Genomic DNA, 23,473 nt, shown 5'->3' on the forward strand with positions numbered 1-23,473 from the left:
TGGAAAACACCAATTTACAGTCTTCATTAGTCATCTTACTTGAGTTTAACATAGATTTTTTGGATGGTTTTCTTTAAAACGTACACAACAATCGTTTGAAAAGCAAATCCAACGTAGTTATGCATCAAGTTAAATCCAAGCAGAATCTTGAAACGCCTCTGCTTGCTAATGAGAGAATCATAAGGGTCAGTTTGCTACTAACAACAACATTGGTGAGTATGGGGGGATGATTTCGGCAATGGGGTGGACCATTTTCTTTCACCATTTTCTTTCACCATTTTCGTCCGATAGAAGCCGATGGGGAGCAGCGAGCCTGAGATGAGTGAGTGGCGGCGGACGGATATGGCTAGGTTTTTGTTAGTTTTTCGACTATGTGAGAGCAAGATTCGGAAGTACCCCAGTTGCATCTAAGCAGCCCATCGAAGTGCATGTGACAGTTGCTGCAGCTTCTTGCTTTCGAAAGTGTCCGGCGGGCGGTCATCAGTGTGATAGTTCAAGTTCATCCGTGTCTGGTTTTGGTGCGAAATAACTGTTGCTCGGTGCCAAGTGTGCTCGAAAGTTGTCGAACAGTGTGACAGGTGTTTTTTACCAGTGATTAAAAGGGTGGAAAATAACAAGGCAAACAACCTACCATCCGGAAGAAGTGAGCATAATTCAGGAATTTTAAAATCAATTCTGATTATGTAATTTAGGATACTTGATTGCTGCACACAACCCCAACTGTAAGCTTCTAGGTAAGTTAACATCAGGCAGTTTACATCCAGCTTATTTTCCTACAATATTGTATTACAAAGTTGTCAACGAGAATCCATCTTACAGAAAGAAAAAAAAATGTTGTAAATCTAAAAATAAAGCCCAAAACTTCCGGGAGCTGCTAACCGTAGGGGGATGAAAGCCTCCCCCTAGGGAGAATGTTTTCACTTGTTTTCATCCCTTACTCACCATTCATATACGCTCGCTCACTTATCCACCCACATACAAGTTCACGACCATTTTTTGTTGTTTTTGGGTGAGCATCGCGACTTCAAAGTTGGGACATCACTGACATCGCCGACATTGCGACGCGATGCACTTTTGCCACTTTGCACTTTGTTCTAGATTTTCGTTTTTTTTTTGCTTTCTATCAATGAGATTGGTGGTTATATGCATTGTGTACATACGTTAAGTGTTTTGTAAGGGTTATTCGGGTGGATAACGATCCGTGTAATCTATAGATTGGTTTTCGTTGAAGGATGTTCAGCACGGAATGTACTCCTGGAAGCAAAATATTTTAATTCGTCGTAATTTGATTTAAACTACCGGTACCTACTACTGAATTTGGAAAATTGGTCAAATTTTAATTTTTCTTAAAGTTTTTTGAGGGACTTATTCGTTCTCGAAGAACAATGTAACATTTTTTTTACTGATTTTCCAGACTATGGAAGTTACTACTACTACTTTTTTTTTCAAATTTACTTACTTTCGAATACTCTTTTCAAACTTGTTTCCATTTGTTGGATAAATTCTCAAGTAATACAAAAAATTGTACGGAACTATTTTCCCATCTCTTAACCCCCACTACTTGATGGTGAAAAGGGTTTTTTTTAATAACCATAGAATCATTCCTCGTATTTTTATACTTTCCCCTGCAAAATTTGTTTAAATTTATTTGATGAGCTATTGAATTTGTCTCACCTCTCTTCTCTTTCCATCCCGTGAGGAGAACCAAATCATCAAGAACTCATCATCTTGAATTTAAATATTCTTCCCAATTTGTTACTATTTGCTAGCAATCGAGTTATTAAAAAAAAATTATAAGAGCACCCCTTCCCCCTCCCTATCGAATCAGTGAAAGGAGGTAGAAGCTTTAAACATAGAAATTTTTTTACTCAAATACCCTTTGCTATTAAAATTTGAATAATAAGTTCTCGAGTGATCCAAAAATATTGTATGAAAACCTCCCTCCTCTATCCCGTCTTTCCGTTGGAGAGAGTGAGGGGTCTTAAAACATACAAAATATCATTTCTCGTACTTGAATATACTTCCCTATTAAATTTTGTTTTTTTTTTTTTGTTCGATTAGTTCTCGAGTAATGCATAAAACTGTAAGGGAGACCCTTTTTCCACATCTTATCCCCCACTGTAAGGACAGAAAGGCCTCAAACATTGGAGAAACTTGACTGGTAACCTTATACCTTGCGATGTATTTCGATGTAATTTATGCTTTCACGAGAATACATCCATTTTTTTAGGAAGCTTGAACAGATTTGGCCCTAAATTTTTTTCTTCAAAAGTTGAAACCTTTTTTTTAATCTTTCCTATCCCCTATCTAATGAAAATCTTTGTTGGAGATTATCCCACTTTTTAAGATGGATAATCTTCTTGTACATCGATTTGTTTTAATTTTATTTATTTTGAAATTTTTAAAACGACTTCGGAACTTTGTTAAACCATGATAAAAACTTACTTTGCATGTTTTCAATTGTATGTGTGTATTTTTTCGCTTTTATAATTTTGCTCACTAATAGTTTTTCGAAGTTATCGAAAACAGATCATCTGTGAACCGAAGCTACCAACTCATTTTTTTCTATTCTTGGGCACAAACATCCAATTAATTATTTTGAAGAATAATCAATTTGAATTCTAAGATATAATTTGTTTGAATTTACAGTACTAAACATTTTTAAAATAAATAACTCAAAAGTTAGAAATTGGCCAATGAAATTGAATTGTATAAAACTCAAAACCTCAGATTTCATAATCTTATCAATTTTCTAATCCCCCGTTTAAATTCCTCGAAGGCTATTGAAGCTCTGAAATCGCAGCCTTGGCTTATAACTCGGAATCTAATTAATTTTTTCTTCCTCTAAAAGAATTTCCAAAAATATGAAAATGGTTGGCTTTTAAAAGCTGGAATTTATAGAAATCGGTTCATCAGTTTTTCAGCACTCAGTCCAAATAGTTATTCAGCAGAAGAAGTCAATTAATTGTTCACTGTTCAGTTCACTGTTTGTTTTTGTAGACCCTCAAAGCCCCCCAGCAGCGGTAAAGAGCACTTTGAAAGCCACTACAATTTAAGTCAATATATTCCTAACAGGTTTGTAGTATTTTTCAATCCAACATGTAGGCTCATTATTGCATCCAAATATCTCGTACCGATACCACGTGCTTTAAACAGTAGAAGGAAAAAACATCCGCCAAAATTTCCCCTTTCAAATTTTCAATACTTAGCAAGCTTTGATTTGCTATCCAGTAGACGTGAACTCTGGATGTTCGTTTCAAATGCCCGGCCCATGGTGATGATGAAAATAACCCCGCCAAAGGAAACGAAAATTGCTTGACAAAATGGGTGCCATGACTTTTGGTTCGTGGGAATAAAAACAAAAGTTGTATGGGAGCCCCTCCTCCCTTAAGTCGGACCGGTTTGTATCTATTATAGAAACCATCTCCGGCCCCAAAAACCCTCAGATGCCAAGTTTCACGATGATCGGTTCAGTAGTTTCCGAGTCTATTAGGATATATTGACAGTTTTACACGAACACCACCTTAGCAGGAGGCCTCAGCCCTAACCTCAAACCATGGGAGAACAGAATCAATTTTTGAGAAGGGCGCACGATAAACGCGATTTTGCGGTACTAATATCGACAAATTCGCCCTGTGGAAATGCGACACACAGATGCTCGTGTTTTGATTTTTTTGGGTGGTCAGGGCTGCCAAGTGCATTGATATTTGGAAAATGATTATATTTTAAATTGAATTTTTATTGAAAAACGTTTTCATGAGTACTGAGAATTTGCAACTTTTCCCTAGAATTCTATTAGAATATGTAATTAAACGCAACATTTATCTGAACTGAATAACAACTGTCTGTATCGCACACTTAAACGATGTAGCGAATTATGTGAAAATGTTATAAATAATCAGAGCATGCAGGCTATTATTTTCATAGTCAACATCAACGTGGCTTTTATTAATTTACTTTTTTTTGTAATAGTGAATCAATTCAGAAATATTATAATTAGTTTAAAAAAAACAAATACTGATTTTAGTAACGCGCCTAGCATCACTGCTGAGGCCGTCAGCTCATCAAAGTTTGAGGTTATGGCTGAGGCCATTTTTTCGCCAATACTGGCGCTCGTATATACCCTTATAGGGAACAGACAGACAGACACACATTCATTTTTATATATATTCCATACCAAGTGACCATGAAAATGCAACGACCCTCTTCGATTTCGCTCAAAATCATTAGGGTGACTAATCATAATGTAAATAAGAAAAATCCAAAGTTTTGGGGGAATCGGACCACCCTCCCTCAAATGGCAGCCCCCCTTTTTGAAAATTTGCCAATTTTAGCCAAAAAAGCTGTTTTTGTTTTTTAATATCTCAAAAACGGTAGAAGCCACAAATACGATAAGACCATTTCTATAAAGAATATATTATAAGCTATCAAATGAGTTGATAGAAAATTTTCGGCAGTGTTGCCAAACTAGATAATTTTGCATTTTAATACTTAAATTGCGATTATCTCAAAATGCCCCCACTTTTATTTTTCATTTGATGGTGCCAATGGATTTAGCGTGAAATTTTACATAAGATTCACTTATTTACTCAAAACAATATGAGCCGTTTCGGAGATATCAAGTTTTTAAAATGGGAAGTTCGTGAAATTTCACCGTTACGCCAATACACCTTATAAATACGCCTCCGAAAGGATGGATCTGCTTCCGCATATAGGTACTACAGGGTTCGGCAATTGAACTGCTACATTGCTTCAACAGTAATTATCTCGTTGCACGCGAAACAGTATTGAACGACCCCTCGTAGCTTTGTTTACATAGTCTTAGCTATCATTGCACAGTGGTGCAGAACATCAATTTAGCTGTACGAAATTAATAGCGCCCAGGGATGAAGAGATAGACGTTTGATGTTTTCAGCAACATTGTTTAATTTTACATGGAGCATATTCTAGCATCAAAATTTATGCCGAGGGGTCCACCGATAGCGAGATAAAAATGCTATCTTTTTTATTTTTCAAATAAGGGCTTTGATGTCTTCGACAAAGTTGTTTATCTGATCAAAGTACATAAGTTTGTTGAATATGTCCTATCACATCACGAAGTTACAGTACAGTCAAAGTAAAAAAAAATTCCTTGAAAAAGCAGTTTTTTAAACCTGACACAAATATTGAATAAAATGGTTCGCTGTCTTCGAAACAAAGTTGTACCAAGTCACGATATACAATTGTCTCATATATAATAATGGTTTTAGAAGTTGCTGAAGCCCTGAAGAAAACATTTGGTGTATTTTATTGGCAATTTTGGAAGGCTCGTCCATCGAAAAGTGCACATTTTCACAATATCCCCTTTTTTGTGATCATTGTTGAGGATAAGCGAAACCATTTCCATTTGAAATTAGCGGGGGAATCGGTGGACCCCTCGGCAAAAATTTTGATGCTAGAATATGCTCCATGTAAAGTTAAACAATGTTGCTGAAGACATCAAACGTCTATCTCTTCATCCCTGGGCGCTATTAATTTCGTACAGCTAAATTGATGTTCTGCACCACTGTGCAATGATAGCTAGGACTATGTAAACAAAGCTACGAGGGGTCGTTCAATACTGTTTCGCGTGCAACGAGATAATTACTGTTGAAGCAATGTAGCAGTTCAATTGCCGGACCCTGTAGTACCAATATGCGGAAGCAGATCCATCCTTTCGGAGGCGTATTTATTAGATGTATTGGCGTAACGGTGAAATTTCACGAACTTCCTATCTTAAAAACTTGATATCTCCGAAACGGCTCATATTGTTTTGAGTGAATAAGTGAATCTTATGTAAAATTTCACGCTGAATCCATTGGCACCATCAAATGAAAAATAAAAGTGGGGGCATTTTGAGATAATCGCAATTTAAGTATTAAAATGCAAAATCCTCTAGTTTGGCAACACTGCCGAAAATTTTCTATCAACTCATTTGATAGCTTATAATATATTCTTTATAGAGATGGTCTTATCGTATTTGTGGCTTCTACCGTTTTTGAGATATTAAAAAAAAACAGTTTTTTTGGCTAAAATTGTCAAATTTTCAAAAAGGGGGGGGCTGCCATTTGAGGGAGGGTGGTCCGATTCCCCAAAACTTTGGATTTTTCTTATTTACATTATGATAAGTCACCCTACTGATCTTGAGCGAAATCGAAGAGGGTGCGTTGCCCCTATTTCTCAACCAAGCATAGCACGTGGTGGCGATATGAAGCCTAGATGTGTTTTTTTTTCTTATTGATTCTTAGCTCATTTTACCGGTCGAATAAAAACCATGTTTAACGATTTTCAAAATTAAAACTATTCTCATTTCATGTTATTTAAAGCTGCAATTGTTGTCTTAAAAATATGAAATTAATACTGATGCATACAAAATAATGGTATGACTGTTTGCGGACGTTTGAAAAAAAAAAAGAAAGTGGGAAGATTTTCATACAGTTGTATAATTCAATACGCCTAAGGTTTGTTTTGATTCATATCGATAACAGAAAAAAGAATACATAGGATGTTTTCGATAGAAAAAGATCGAAACATTTTTTGAACATGTCCTTAACTGAAGATGTATCAAGCGCCAACAACAAAATTAGATGAAAATGAACAGACACTAAACTGAACAAAAGCCTGTCCTTCATAATAGAGGAATGATGTATTAAGAGGGCCGAATTTAGAGAACGTTTTGATTTTTTTGCAGTTATAATTGAAAGGACCTGCATAAAGTGAAAGGACCTGCGTACACTCGGAGTATTCGAGCGACGAGTGTTAAGAACCATCTTTGGTGGCGTACAGGAGAACGGAGTGTGGAGGCGAAGGATGAACCACGAGCTCACGCGACTCTACGGCGAACCCAGTATCCAGAAGGTGGTGAAGGCTGGTCGGATACGCTGGGCGGGACATGTTGCGAGAATGCCGGATGACTGTCCTGCAAAACAGGTGTTCGCCACGAATCCGGTAGGAACAAGACGAGCAGGGGCGCAACGAGCAAGGTGGTTAGACCAAGTGGAGCGTGATCTGGCGAACGTGGGGTGCCCGAGAAATTGGAGAACGGTTGCCATGGACCGAGTGAATTTTAGGAATTATGTTCGTCAAGTTATGTCGTGAGACGGAATACTATGTAAATAAAAATAAAAATAAAAGTGAAAGTTATCAATAAAATCATCCAACTTTTCATAACAAAAAGTGAGGATATGCATTCTTTGGAAGAATTTTCAGTTGATAAGGTACCCTAGAGCACATTGTGTTGGTGTTATACATATTTTGGCTACATAGAAAAGACTTTTGATCAGCTTTTTTTGAATTTATTTTTCATTGAAATTCCAGGGGAAGCAGATTTTTTTTGATAAATTTTAATATGACCTTAAAGTGTTGACAATGTGTTGAACTCCTTTCATTTCAAATGTCATAACGAATGGTGGAATAAGTTCAAACACGCCTTTGAGTCATGAATCATCTACTTTTTATGAACTTCCTCCCCAAAATGATTCAGCATTAAGTGAAAGAGTCCCGTGTGTTGAATCTGAAGTGTATATTCAAAAATTTTAGATGTCTTTGTAAATGAAGGTCTTTTGCTTTAAACAGCATTCAGTGGAAGTGAAGTGTCAAACATTAACTTATACTGCAGAAAATTTTCAGGTATATCAATGAATATGTTCAAAAAAGCATTGTGTTTTCATTTGCCTAAACAAACGGGACAAATGTCAAAATTTTTGCACATTTTACTTTCAACAAGAGTTTGTTTAGAACTGGCTGGCATGGCATCACTTCAAGTTGTAATGTGTCATGTCTACAAGTTTAACAATTTTAATATGATTTTAACCAAAGAAGGTTTTAGGATACGAGATATGTTTCTAGGATTGCATAGCAGTGTAAAGAAGGGAGGGACATAGGGAGTCCGCGTTGCATAGCTTGAAAACTTATTAACCAATCAAGGCTTCGATACAAGTTTGTTTGCATAAATAATTTGAGACCCTCCCTTTTTTCCGGGAGGAGTCGGAAAGAAAAAGATAAGTCTTTATTCATATCAAATTTGGCATAATATCAAATCTAATCAGACAAATAAAGCGAAATGTTGCCTAAATTAGATACTAAGAATGATTTTAACGTACACAGCAAAAAGTATTTCCTGTAAAATTACGCAAATGTCCTGTAACAAAAAGGAGCAGGACATTTACCGTAATTTTACAGGTCGAAAAACAAATTACATGACATTAAATTTTCAGTGTACAACTTTTTTACAGGACTTTTGCTGTAATAATAAATGAATCTTCGTTAACTTTCAAGGAAAACAATTGAAAATTACTGGTTTTGTTAATTACAGGTTGATTTATTTTAAAGTTTGCAGTTTCAGTGACACGTAATAGTCAAAAAAAATTTCTGTGTAGTTCGTGAGCACTTCTTGCATTGGAAGTGGGAAAGGGCTGGAAGTCCATATCATTAAAACAGGGGTGAGCAACCCGCGGCCCGCGGGCCGCATGTGGCCCGCGAGACCCTTTTGTGCGGCCCGCGTAGCTTTTTTTCAAATTTGTATGCCTTACCTTTTTTTCAACAATGGATTGTTAGGAAAATGCAAATGCCTTGATCAAAATATGCCCTTATCTGCATTTTGGGTTTTTTTTAAATCAGGATACATTTTTCCTAATTATTTAACGCCTACCACCTTGGAAAGCAAAATCAATTAAAGTGAGGAAGAGCAGCTAAAGCTACACATGATCACAGGAATTTCGAAGTCCGTTAGTGAAGTCATTATTTTCCTCTCAAGCTAAAATAAAGTTGAATGATAAAAAGTTTGCTCAGCAGATAATTTTCTATCTAATTCGGTAAAAAGGCTTGTTCTGTTAGCATTCAAATACTGGCAAAAAAATTCAAATCGAAACCTTGGGAAATATTATTTATTGCTGAATAATGACGAAAAAACGAATGTTTAATAATAAAGCCTGGGTGAACGATTTTAGATTTTATATTAACATAAATCAGCCGGCTTTAAAGTCGCCGCCTAAAATTATTATTTCTTGATAAAAACAAGAGATATCTGAAATTCTGTGATTTAACCCAAAAGTTATTTGACGATTATCAGTGATGTTTTTTTTTCAGAAATTTGATAGAAAATTTATAACAAACATCGATAAATTGGGTTGTTTCACTCATAATTTAGCTTTTAAAATCCTATCCCAATGATATCAAAATAAGATTAGAAATTATGAAAATCTGGATAAAAATTCTAGAATTTTTAAGATAGTGGCTTACAAATATGTGAAATTGAAAATTTTTCTGTGATTTCTATACAACCTTGCTCAACATCTCAATGCAATGATCCAATATAGAACTTCGATTTAAAAAACGAGGTTCTTATCGTTTGTTGGAAAAAAATCTAGGCGTTGAGGACAAGTTTTAATTATGGAAAAACAAAACACAGAAAGTCAATAAGCAATTCAACGTCCAACGCCAAGAAGACGGTGATTGACTATTGAAAAATTGAGAGATAGTTAAAGTTTTATTAATGACACTTTACCATCCTTGTGGCATTCGTGTTGAGAGATAGTAAAAATGACAAAGATTTAGTGATGTACCTTTTCAATATCGGGTATTTAGCTAGTCGTGTTAATTTTCTGTTTTTAAACTCGTAAATTCGGTTAATCTTTCCTTTTTCAGATTTGTTTTCGCCAAAAATTTGTAGTTATAAAAACTGACGTGAAGTTCTGCTAATTATTTAAAAAAGCCCGCCGACAAGATTTCAAATTTAAATTGGCCCGTTGGTTCAAAAGGTTGCTCACCCCTGCATTAAAACATACATTTTAACATAATAATACACTCTATGAAGGTTATTGAAACAGAGTAAAAGCTTCAGATAGATCTTGAAAATCAAATTTAGAGATCAATTTTAAGAAAGTATTATTTGATCATCTTTGTACTGAAATTCGTAACTGTAGCTGCAGCTCTCTTTCATACGAGTTTGCTTCTAGGTTATAGTGAAATTAGATTTAAAATTCTGCCTTAAAAATAAAAGTTAATTTCAATTATTTTAACAAATTCAATTTATTTTTGGAAGGTGTAGCAAAGCACACGGGGTCAGCTAGTATAGATATAGATTTTCCAGAAAAAACACTCTATTTAAAAAAATTGTTGGTTTTTCACTTATAACACACTTATAACTTTTTTACCCAACAAGATACGAAGTTACAGTCTTCTACAAAGTTGTTCATCATCATTGAAATGAAAGTCTCTTAAAATAAAAAAACAGTTGTTCATCGGAAAATTGACATTAAATTGGCATCAAAACCATCAGCAGGCTCGGTTCGACAGAAGATACAAAACAAAATCAAAACAAACAAAACTTGAATTCTCCCACACAAATCTCAAAGTCTAAATTTACTCATGTAAACATTACTTAAAAAATATGCAAAAAAAATCGAAGCTTTTTAAATCCTAGGGTTTGAGGAATTCAAAAATGACCTCAGATCAATTCAGTCTAATGTGATAGACTGTAGCAATCATTAACATTAATTAAAACAACACTAACTTAATAAAAAAAATCTTATTTAATTTTTGGAATTTCGGCGAGTTGTGAAAATTCAAGGTAAAATATTTAGAAGGAACATGAAAGTATTATAGGTGGCAAAGTATTATTGCGCGGCAAAGAATCACGCAAGTAGTTCAAAAGCTGTTCACAAAACAAAAGCCCTGCTCACATTTTCAACAACTATTCAATTTCTTCTACCCAAAGCGCTCCAGCTTTGATCTTTCCACCTATAATACATTCATGTTCTTTCTAAATATTCTACCTTGAATTTTCACAACTCGCCGAAATGCCAAAATTTAAATAAGAATATATCCCAGCGGCGATTAAAATAAGATAACTTAATAAAAAAAGGAGATATTTTAAAGTTTAAAGTAGAAATGTACCGAATAGTGGTATTCGGCGAACGGCCGAATACCGATTATTGACCTTTTCAGCTATTTGGCCAAACGAATATTCGGTCGAATATTCGATTGAGTTTTTAATGAAAAATACTTATGCGATTATTTCAATGCTTCTATTTCTACTATATTAATGCCCCTCATGTTTTCAGTCGACTATTTTCAACTAGATGATATTATCGGATGATGGTATTACAAGATATTTTTTTAAATTAGAAAAGGTCAACATTCAAGTATATTTTAAAATTTTTGAAAAATCGTTATTGAACACAGAATCTAAAAATTCTAAAGAGGAATTTGAGGTTTTTTATTTGATTTAGCAAATAATCATAATAAAACCGAGCGAAACTCGGGAAGTTTTAAACAATATCTGAAAATCCCGGCCATATTTGACTTATCTGCATTCTTCACTGGATTTATGGGCAAGCCTGAATATATCCAGAAAATCTGGAATAAACTAAAATCAAAGTATAAAGCGATACCGTTCAGCATTCTCCTGTACAATCTACAGTGAAAGATACGCGGATACACCTTAGATGTTTTGCTGAAACCATAAGTTTTAAATGATTGTGTAGCTTTTACAACATTTCTTTTGGATATTTCATAAATTATCCAAAATTATTTGAAAAATTTTCAAGTCTGTAGTAGATATTCGACCTATTCGGCCAATTCGGCCGACTACTTAGCTCAACTATTCGGTGAGCCGGATATTCGGCTTAACGGTTTTTCGGCGGAATTTGGCGCCGAATATTCGGCCGATCGAATATTCGGTACATCTCTAGTTTAAAGGAATAGATTCATGGTATTTTCATTATGAGATTTCAATGTATGCCTGATATATCGAGGAAACTATGCATAAAGTGAAGCAAAAATCAAATTTATCTATCTATAGATATATAAAAATGAATTTCTGTCTGTCTGTTCCCTATAGACTTGCAAACAACTGAAACGATTTGCGTAGGTTGATGCTCCTGAGGCCAGGGAAGGTTTCTATAGAAGTTTGGGACCCCTCTCTCTCTCTCGATGGAAAGGGGGAGGGGGTCTTTCAATTTCAAGTAACTAGTCTCCATAACTCGAGATCTGATTATTTGGTCCCCCTCCTTTTTTTAAAGGGAAGATAGGAAGGGGTGAAGGGAGCTCTCTTACAATTTTTTACATAACTTGAACTAATCTAGCAAATGGAACCAAATTTGTCATGTAAGGGTATTTGAATACAAGGAATGTTTCTATGGTTATTTGAGATTCCTCCCTTCTTCCAGCAGGGAGGATGGAAAAAAGGGGTAGCTTCCATACAATTTTTATACTTTACTTGTTTTATGAACCAGAATGACCTAAGCTGTTAAACGGTCGTTAAATAAAATAAATAAAATAAACTTGTTTTATGAATAATAATTGCTCACCCCTCCGTCCAATGGAGACATAAAAAAGGGAAATGGGACTCCGTTACACGATTTTGCTTAACTCCACTTACCAACTACCCAAACACAGTTAGAATTAGTTCTCAATTTATGTTGACAAAGCCAGCAAATATTTAGAATCAAGTATGGCATGGAAAGGTATTGCATATTTGTATTGCAATTCGAAACTCCAGCTGCATTTCTTAGTCTATAGTGATTGCTTCTGATTTATATTGTAATTTGAATTTAAATAATGCTCACAAGACAATCAACTTTTGAATAATTAAAAAAAAGTTATATTCTTCCCTGATTAAATTATTGCTAAACTCATTAAAAAAAAGTCATGCATTGAAGGGTTAAAGTCTCTTCTGTTGGGCTTTTGTAATTGTTCGTTTCGAAATATCTTATGCTCAGTTCTAATACTGGAGATCATTTGATTTGAGTAAGAACTTGAAAAGAAGAAATTTAAACATTTTGGAAGTATTTTTTTTTATTTAGTAAAATCTACATTTGATATCGATTGTTGAAGTTATTCCCAATCACAATTGAATAAATCACACGCTGCCCTAGTAATTGTCATGCTCTACATTCATATGACTTGCGGTAAATAATGTAAATTGCTTATATTACCTATTCAATACAGCAAACGGATCCCAGCGCTTTGGACAAATAAATACGTCTAGGAAAATAGTCTCGTTGGACATGAGCCTGCACTGTTTAGTGGGTCAGTGATATATTGGACCCGGTGAGAAAACAGTTTGTGTAGACAGGGCCAATTGATAAGAACGACACCCGCACAAATAAAAACATGACATTCCGTTGCAGCAAGAAGGATGAGGGAGTCTTTATTATGAAATCAATTGAAACCGTCTGAAGGAATCTTCCACGTTACCTTTGAACGCGTGGATTGTTACGAGAGTCAACTTGGTGCTTCAATTGGATCTTGTTAAATGCTTTGATATGTTTGACACGGTTCTCTGGGATCTTTTTCTCAAACAAAATTTTTAGAACGAAAGATGGTAATGAGGTAAACAGGTAATGAAAGTGCAACATTTGACCGAAAATTTCTAAACAACAAGAATACCTGTAAAAATTCAACATGGTATATAGAACACAGAACATAGGACTTAGGCCATAGAACAAAGAACATAGAAATTAGAACATAGAACATAGAACATATAACAGAGAACAAAGAACAAAAAAAAAAAAGAACGAAGAACATTGAACATGCAACATACAGCGTAGAACGAAGATAACAAATTCTTTTATAAGTAGAATCTTCATAAGCTGTGGATAATGTTCTTTTTCTGTCTCCAAGTAAAATCGTTTCAAAATAAACAAATTCTATGTTCTAGGTGTACCTCGTGAAGTAATCCACGTTCAATGTCACAAATTTCTGCCTAGTCAAGTGTCACGAGTAGCGTGATTAATTTAACTTGGGATTGCGCGCAAATTTCTCTCATGTTTAGCTATCGTGCACGCCAACAGCAGCATCCATCCCCCCAGTAAAAGGGGCAGGTCCACATTCTGGCTTTGCAAAACCATTGCAATACAAATTTCTCTTCTAATACATCATCGACCGACCGATTCTCAGTTCGTAGTTCAGCAGCCAACTCGAGCGGACGTGCGCTGTTTGCTCGATCGCGCGCAAATTGCAAGTTGATCTCCAAGAGATTGACGTCTTCGGGCGGAAGTGCTCCACGGTTTTAAATTTTGGACATCGTGGTTTAGTGAATTTTTTCCCTAATTTTGTAAGATCCACAGATTTCCCACCGTTTTATTAATCGGCAAAAAGTAAACATTACAACAGGCAAGTAACATTCCAGGAGATGTGTGGGTGTTTCTATTAGGTTGATGTGCTGGTGATTTGATTTAAAATGCTATAACCCATTCCCGCAACCTGAACAACGCTAACGTCAACAAATTTGTTCGGCACTTTACGAGCCAGCTAGCAAACGTTTGGGAAGGAAGGATAGATTAAGCAATTCCGCGATGACGGTTTATTGAGATGAATGAATTGATGGGTATAATCTGTAACAAGCGGGAACGTTTTTCGGCAGATGATGGAATGCAATTTATGTCATGTTGATGGCGTTGATTGTGTGGCAGTTTTTTGGCATATTTACTTAAACGGTGTGAAAACAAACCAGTTGCGAGGGGATTTTCTTGGAACCGTACCAAATTGTTGTGTCGGGAAAAGCATATCAACGAATGAGTGCAGCAGATTATGGGACTTGCTTTTGCTGCCCTAGATATAAGTTTTTAAACAGAACCTCCTGTGAAAATAAACAAACGACGTACTTCTATTTTTGTCAGATTTCTATTTTTAAACTAAGAGCTAGTTATGAATTTGGATAGAAAACAGAAAAATAACTTCAAGGTCGTAATGACGACATTTTTAGTATGTTCATGTTTCCCAATAATACTGAAAAACTTAAATACAAATTTAAAAAATGAAGCATTATATTAGTGCATTAGGTCCCTCTTCATCTTAAAAGGAAAAGGATTTCATATTGGATACTGAGCGAAACTGAAGTGTACCACTCTGTTTCCTGTTTTGAAATGGTTGATTGGCAATCGTCAACATTGTTTTAAACAATTTTTTTAAAATTGTTCAACCGATAACTCAAGCACAAATTAACTTTTTTCTAGAACCTATTGGCGTTAAAGGTGGTTAAAGCACAAAAATATGAAAAAGGTGCGAAACAAAAATGGTATCACCAGGCCCGTGCGAAGGACCCGTCAATGGAGGGGGAAGCGGGGCTGTGGTTTTCGAAATTCAAATTTAGCCAGAAAATAATAAGAATCAGTAAATGGGTAGGCATAACAGTGGAACGTTATCCAAACATAAGGGGAAATTGTGCCTTAATCATTTTCTTACTCATAATTATCACACAAGCTCAAAAAATAATAAATTTAAGTGATAAAATAAACCAAATAGCCAATAATTTCGAAGCAGAAATAAATATTTCCAAAACACAGATTTAGAAAAACAAAAGTTATTTTAAAATAATTGTCAGATCAGGTAAAAAGTAAACCATGATTCATTGTCAGGAAAATTATTACAATTGTTATTTATTATTCAACTTAATAAACATTTCCTTTCTTCATTTTCAAGAAAAGCGATGATTGAAAAATTCCCCTGTAGTGTTTTTAATAAGAAAAAAAATTGTGATTGACATGTGAAGGAATTGTTTTTCGATAAAAACTTGTTACCATTATAAAATCTTATTTAAAAAATTTGATTAATAACTCAATGGAGAAGCATTTTTGTGCTCATGATTTATTTATTGATTTGGTAGATTTTAGCATCCTGAACTTGAATATTTTGTCAAATTTGGACTGTCATATTTAGTGTTGATGATATGAAGTTTTGAAATGTGTCGGTTTTAAGTTAAATCAATCAATGATTACTGATTAACTATCAAACCTACATTTAAGAAAAATCTAATTCTGATTTTGTTTATTATACTTCATTAAATGTAGAAATAATAATATGAAGATTATGATTCATGATTTTAAAAAGTAAAATTCAACAGTTTCTTACAAATTTGGAAAAATATCATTAGTAACAAGTATTTTTAACATTAATGCAGAAAGCTTTATAAACTTGATTTCATTTATCAAATTTGTTGAAACCTGCAAAACGATTAGATTTATACTTAAAAAATATCTAAAATTCAATTCGATTTGAAACTTCTTGAAATATTCGTTAAGTGAGGGAAAATAAACAAATAGAAAACTTCTGTAACTTCATTCACACAACTCAAAATAACTTGAAGTCTTGAGGAAAGTTGATAATTGATTTAAATTTATGTTATGTTTCGTCCTAAAAGTGCAGAACTTTCAAATAATTTAAATCTTTTTTCAAAAGTTATATCAATAACAAAAATGGATATTAAGATTCAGCACACAAGAATTAATCTAAATTACCTTTTAAAATTATTGCACCTTTAATAATTGCAAATTTTGAGGCCTTAAGTACATTTTCGTAGGTGATGGAAAGAATTAAAGAAACATGAGCTATCAAAGAACGAAAGAACATAAGCCGTAAATATCGTGAATTTTTCGAAAAAGATACAACGGCTTACCGGCAGGACTTGAACCTGCAATCTCCGCTGCAATACAACGGCGTGTTAACTAATTTCACCACGGTGAACGTGATGAAACCGGCGAACACGAGCAAAACGAGCACCATGGTGAAATTGGCTAACGCGCCGTTGTACTGAAGCGGAGATTTCAGGTTCAAGTCCTGCCGGTGAGCCGTTGTATCTTTTTCGAAAAATTCATGATATTTACGGCTTATGTTCTTTCGTTCTTTGATAGCTCATGTTTCTTTAATTCTTTCCATCACCTATGAAAATGTGAATATTTTTATTGTACCAAACAATTTCATAACATCAGTATTGATTGGGCCTTAAATAATTTGCCAAAACTTTTCTAAATTTTATGCTTAACATTGAGAAAAACATGAAACAAATATTAATGCAGCCTGAAACTGGTTTCTTGAAGAATATTTCATATCAGCACAACATTTGTTATGGCATAACCAATTTTTTTAATCAAAATTTTTAGAAATAAAGTAGATTTAAGATTTGTTTTGAAATTCAAATGGTTTGATTCAAACTCTGTTTCGAGATTAGGTATACCGTCAACTGGGGCAACATGCAACAATTTTCAACTTCAATGGCTTCTAAAAAACTTAAGTTCACAATTAATCCTACCCCTTATGCATCAAAAGTTTTAAGGATGCTGGGGTATCAAATTGGCGTAGTTAGAAAAATTATAGGTTTTTTCAGTTATTTTTAATTTTCTAAAAACATGCGATTTTCACCCTCCTTAGAAAATGGGGTAACTTGCAACAAACTTTGTTTTTAATGAAAAATCTTATGAACACGTACAAAAATTTATAGTTTTTAATATATTAGCGATGCCTTAAAGATCATTACGCATGACAACACCAATTGCAGTAGTTTTTGGGTCTGTAATAACTAATTTTCACATTTTTCCTGAAAATGAAGATGCTGCATACATTTAGGGGTTAAATAATACTACGAAAAATTCTAAATGCTGAAATCATTAAAAAAAATGTTTGGATGAATGAAATTTCAATGCTTACAAACGCGTGATGCAAAACATTCATATTTCAACACATGGAAACAAGATTTACAAGGTATTTCTTTGATTTGCATTTTGTTGCATTTAACCCCAGACACCTAACGGAATTTTAAAAATATTTATTTAAAAAAAATTGGGTGATTGTTCGAAAAATATTTTTCCACCAACAATGTTGGTATAACATGAGGAAACCAGTAAAAAGTTTGTAGGTAATATTATCAAGCCAATCTGTCATACTGGGTAAAGTTTTTTTCGGCATCAAAAAATGTTATTGCTCGATTTTTCAAATTTTACATAAAAATGAAAAACTTAAGAAAACTAGCTTAAAATGTGAGAAATTATGTCATCATCATTTTGTGATCATTAAAAGATAACTTTATAACAATACATTAAATTAAAAATTGATTTAATGTAGTGTTATATAAATGTTGCATCGAACCCCGCTGTTGCATGATGCCCCGTTTGACGGTACTTCTTTATAAAAACCCCATTCTAAAGACGTGGTAGAGTTTTTGTACGTCAAGTTTAGATTGTTTAAACAAAATGATTTTTTAAACAAAAAAGAGAGAATTTATTAGTTTCATTTCGTGAACGTCACATAAAGTCGTTAAATTATTTGTCTCAAGCCTAGGGTGGCTTAAGATTTAATTCCGCCGAAGGCGAGCCAAATTTCTGACTTGCATGTTCTTGTTTTAAACACGTTTTAAGATCAAAAAATTTCCCGATACTACGGCGAAAATTTTACTTGGAAAAAATCTTCATGGGGGAGGAAATTTTGATCATCCATATCTTTGTAAATCTTTCAATAAAGCTTGAAGAAAAACATTTGCCTGTATTTCAGTTATTCATTATTGAATTCAAGATTTTTTTTTATAGAAATGTAGCGTTTTCTTCATTATTTTGAGAAAACATACGGATAAAATTATTCGTCATGATTTCGAAGGAATTCTAGAAATTTTCCTGTAACATGGCTAATTAGGCGGCGCTAACATTCATTGTCCATCGTTTTAGCTTAGTACGGTTTAGCATCGTTTTACCTATCTTAATCCACCGGGTTTTCAACAAATTGATGGCTTTGAAAATAGGGTGGAACTGGGGGCAGCTGATTGGGTTAAGGTTTTTCGGTACAAACTGAGCCCCTTTTTCTACATACCATTCTTGAACGACTTTGCTGTAGTGACGACATGCCGATCCTGGCCAAAACATTACAAGATGGTCCTGGGATCGAATGAACGGCCAAATTTGTTTTTGGAGACGCTCATTTTGGTATTGTTCCGATGTTATTATTATTATTATAATTTTGTTTTATTTATGTAACTTAAGATTACAATCATTTAAAATGTTACAATGTGGTGGATGATTGTTGTTGTTTTTAAACTTATATGCAAATCGTTCCATTTTCGCAAATCTAATCTAAATCATGTTGTTTTACTTCATATATACTTCAAGCAGACTTCTTTTAAACTCTGATTTCTTGTTGATAAGTTTTAAATTAGTTAGGAGACTATTCCAATTCCAATTAGAGGAGCTATGCGGAGGGATGAGTATATTTCCGGTGCGAGAATTTCTTAGCGGAGTGAGCATGTCAGATGTCATTGTCTGAATTGAAACGAAAACTTTCATTTCTTTTCCACAGCTGCAAATGCCCTGCCAAATCATAAATTTTCGTGCTTGTCGGCAAAAACAAATTTAAATTTTGCTGGAACATCCTCCCGAGCCGTAAGTAAAATTCTTAAACTTGGATTTGCCCGGCGTCAGCCTTTACATAGTTTTCATCGTCCATCAGAGGACATCCGTCGAACTTGGCCAGCACCTGTTCGTATAGCTTTTGAGCACGGATTTCGGTCACACTATTCTGCTTTATGGTCCGATTTGGTTGTTTGCTAGCTCGATATAACTTGATTCCTTCCCAGAGTCAAATTCTGCTCACGGTACTATGGAAGCATTAAATTTTCTGGTGAAGTCACAGTCCGACAGATTGGAATTCCTCTTAATCGTCTTCAAAATCTTACCACGCAGTTTCCGGTCGACAGTTCCAATCCGACGATTGGCGTGAGGTTTCCGAATCGTTGCCAATGTTAAATGGGTTTTCCAATTAACTGTGCACAATCGAATAGATAACAGTAATTTGATGTAATTTCTATGATTCATCCAGGTTTTTAAGTGATTTTAGGAGATTTATTCTAGCACTCACTAATTTCCCGTCTGTCCGGAAAAAAACCTACTTTATCAAAATGTTTTTTATCTTCTTAACGACGCTGTTATACATTGACTTGCGTACAAATCTGTGCTAAAACTAAGCTCTTCAGACCCCAGGGCTTGGGAATTCATAAATGACCCCAAATCTACCCAGTCTGATATGACGATTTGAAAAATAATTCAATTACAAAATTCCGGCAAAGAATCATAGGGATTTGATCAATGATCTACAATCTGAATCATATTATTATTTGAGCATTAACTAGTTCGTCGTACCGAAGAGCCCCAAATCTGACTCTGTCGAAGCTTGCAAGGATCCGCTGTCTGCATTAGACTAAACCGATCTCGTTGCCAAAACGTGACAACCGGCATGCATTTGAATGAAGGTGTGCTCTTATTTTCAGTGACTGCCAAGGTTAAGGCAGCCAAATATCGTTCTACCTTACCTACATTGTCATGGCTGTTTAATTAGAGATTGATTTGCCATTCACCAAATAAGGACTAGCCGGTCCAAACCAGATGGAATTTGCTTGTATTTAGGTACGTATACATAATAATACAGAAGGAGAGGAAAATTTGGACGGCCGTTTAATCACTCGATTGCATTTGAGAATTATGTAAGTTTGAAATTACACCTATCGTGCAATTATTTGATTTGGGAAATTCAACCCATTTGATAAGGAATGAAAGATTATTATAGAGATCTTCAATAATTTAATTTTAATACTGAGCTCTATTCAGAATCAAAGACAATTCCAATCGATTGGTTCCAATGGATCTGAAAAGTTTTTCAAATCAATTGCACGCGACATCAATTGAACACAATTCCAAAGGGCTGGATTCATTCCTGAATAGTTATTTACCCACTAATCAGCAGCAGCACAGGCGCCTGCCACCGGAGGTCATATTGATGAGTGAATCAGTTTCTGCATTGTGTGATGGTTACACAGATAAATCTAGAAGAATGTCTACCAAATGAAGGATTCGTTAGGTTTACATGTTTTGGAATGAACAGGAGGCGCTCTGAAAACTTAAATGCAAATGCATGTAGGCCGGATATCGTTTAAACCTCTAAATCCCATAAACTAGTTAAGCTTGAGTACATCAGCCGTTTTTTACTATTGCAAATTGTGTAGCAATAGTCTATAGCAATTAGTTGATTCTGCCAACATTTTGGCACAAGATATTTGTCATCGCCGATATTCACCGTATGTTTCTACTCACCCATGGGATATTGGTGATTAGTCACGTGCTAATTTTTTGTCGCTTGTAGAGCTTCGTTTTATCGGACAAAAGGAACGATCTTCAATATTTTTCTTTCCAATAAATAAGGATTTATAGGTAGATGAAGCAATAAGGCCTTAGAATTCAACTTAAATTTTTCATAATACAGGATGTCCCACACATGCATCATAGAATAAGGATGTAAAAATAACCAGATTAACCGAATCTGATTGAAATTTAAGGAATGACAGACAGACAGACAGACAGACAGACAGACAGACAGACAGACAGACAGACAGACAGACAGACAGACAGACAGACAGACAGACAGACAGACAGACAGACAGACAGACAGACAGACAGACAGACAGACAGACAGACAGACAGACAGACAGACAGACAGACAGACAGACAGACAGACAGACAGACAGACAGACAGACAGACAGACAGACAGACAGACAGACAGACAGACAGACAGACAGACAGACAGACAGACAGACAGACAGACAGACAGACAGACAGACAGACAGACAGACAGACAGACAGACAGACAGACAGACAGACAGACAGACAGACAGACAGACAGACAGACAGACAGACAGACAGACAGACAGACAGACAGACAGACAGACAGACAGACAGACAGACAGACAGACAGACAGACAGACAGACAGACAGACAGACAGACAGACAGACAGACAGACAGACAGACAGACAGACAGACAGACAGACAGACAGACAGACAGACAGACAGACAGACAGACAGACAGACAGACAGACAGACAGACAGACAGACAGACAGACAGACAGACAGACAGACAGACAGACAGACAGACAGACAGACAGACAGACAGACAGACAGACAGACAGACAGACAGACAGACAGACAGACAGACAGACAGACAGACAGACAGACAGACAGACAGACAGACAGACAGACAGACAGACAGACAGACAGACAGACAGACAGACAGACAGACAGACAGACAGACAGACAGACAGACAGACAGACAGACAGACAGACAGACAGACAGACAGACAGACAGACAGACAGACAGACAGACAGACAGACAGACAGACAGACAGACAGACAGACAGACAGACAGACAGACAGACAGACAGACAGACAGACAGACAGACAGACAGACAGACAGACAGACAGACAGACAGACAGACAGACAGACAGACAGACAGACAGACAGACAGACAGACAGACAGACAGACAGACAGACAGACAGACAGACAGACAGACAGACAGACAGACAGACAGACAGACAGACAGACAGACAGACAGACAGACAGACAGACAGACAGACAGACAGACAGACAGACAGACAGACAGACAGACAGACAGACAGACAGACAGACAGACAGACAGACAGACAGACAGACAGACAGACAGACAGACAGACAGACAGACAGACAGACAGACAGACAGACAGACAGACAGACAGACAGACAGACAGACAGACAGACAGACAGACAGACAGACAGACAGACAGACAGACAGACAGACAGACAGACAGACAGACAGACAGACAGACAGACAGACAGACAGACAGACAGACAGACAGACAGACAGACAGACAGACAGACAGACAGACAGACAGACAGACAGACAGACAGACAGACAGACAGACAGACAGACAGACAGACAGACAGACAGACAGACAGACAGACAGACAGACAGACAGACAGACAGACAGACAGACAGACAGACAGACAGACAGACAGACAGACAGACAGACAGACAGACAGACAGACAGACAGACAGACAGACAGACAGACAGACAGACAGACAGACAGACAGACAGACAGACAGACAGACAGACAGACAGACAGACAGACAGACAGACAGACAGACAGACAGACAGACAGACAGACAGACAGACAGACAGACAGACAGACAGACAGACAGACAGACAGACAGACAGACAGACAGACAGACAGACAGACAGACAGACAGACAGACAGACAGACAGACAGACAGACAGACAGACAGACAGACAGACAGACAGACAGACAGACAGACAGACAGACAGACAGACAGACAGACAGACAGACAGACAGACAGACAGACAGACAGACAGACAGACAGACAGACAGACAGACAGACAGACAGACAGACAGACAGACAGACAGACAGACAGACAGACAGACAGACAGACAGACAGACAGACAGACAGACAGACAGACAGACAGACAGACAGACAGACAGACAGACAGACAGACAGACAGACAGACAGACAGACAGACAGACAGACAGACAGACAGACAGACAGACAGACAGACAGACAGACAGACAGACAGACAGACAGACAGACAGACAGACAGACAGACAGACAGACAGACAGACAGACAGACAGACAGACAGACAGACAGACAGACAGACAGACAGACAGACAGACAGACAGACAGACAGACAGACAGACAGACAGACAGACAGACAGACAGACAGACAGACAGACAGACAGACAGACAGACAGACAGACAGACAGACAGACAGACAGACAGACAGACAGACAGACAGACAGACAGACAGACAGACAGACAGACAGACAGACAGACAGACAGACAGACAGACAGACAGACAGACAGACAGACA

General features: G+C 36.1%; 1 protein-coding gene across 3 annotated transcripts in view; it reads left to right on the forward strand.

Moving 5' to 3' along the window:
* Positions 1–381: 381 nt before the first annotated feature.
* Positions 382–23,473, forward strand: part of LOC129748567 (proton-coupled amino acid transporter-like protein CG1139) — a 53,258-nt gene continuing 30,166 nt past the window's right edge. For 2 of the 3 annotated variants that reach the window (XM_055743225.1, XM_055743227.1), the window contains exon 1: positions 13,917–14,136. The gene's annotated coding sequence lies outside the window, so the exon portion shown is untranslated. Of the gene's footprint in view, positions 735–13,916; positions 14,137–23,473 lie in introns of those variants that run through there. The other variant, XM_055743226.1, reaches the window with a different exon arrangement.

This window comes from Uranotaenia lowii, chromosome 2 (assembly GCF_029784155.1).
Source record: "Uranotaenia lowii strain MFRU-FL chromosome 2, ASM2978415v1, whole genome shotgun sequence".
Lineage (NCBI taxonomy): Eukaryota > Metazoa > Arthropoda > Insecta > Diptera > Culicidae > Uranotaenia > Uranotaenia lowii.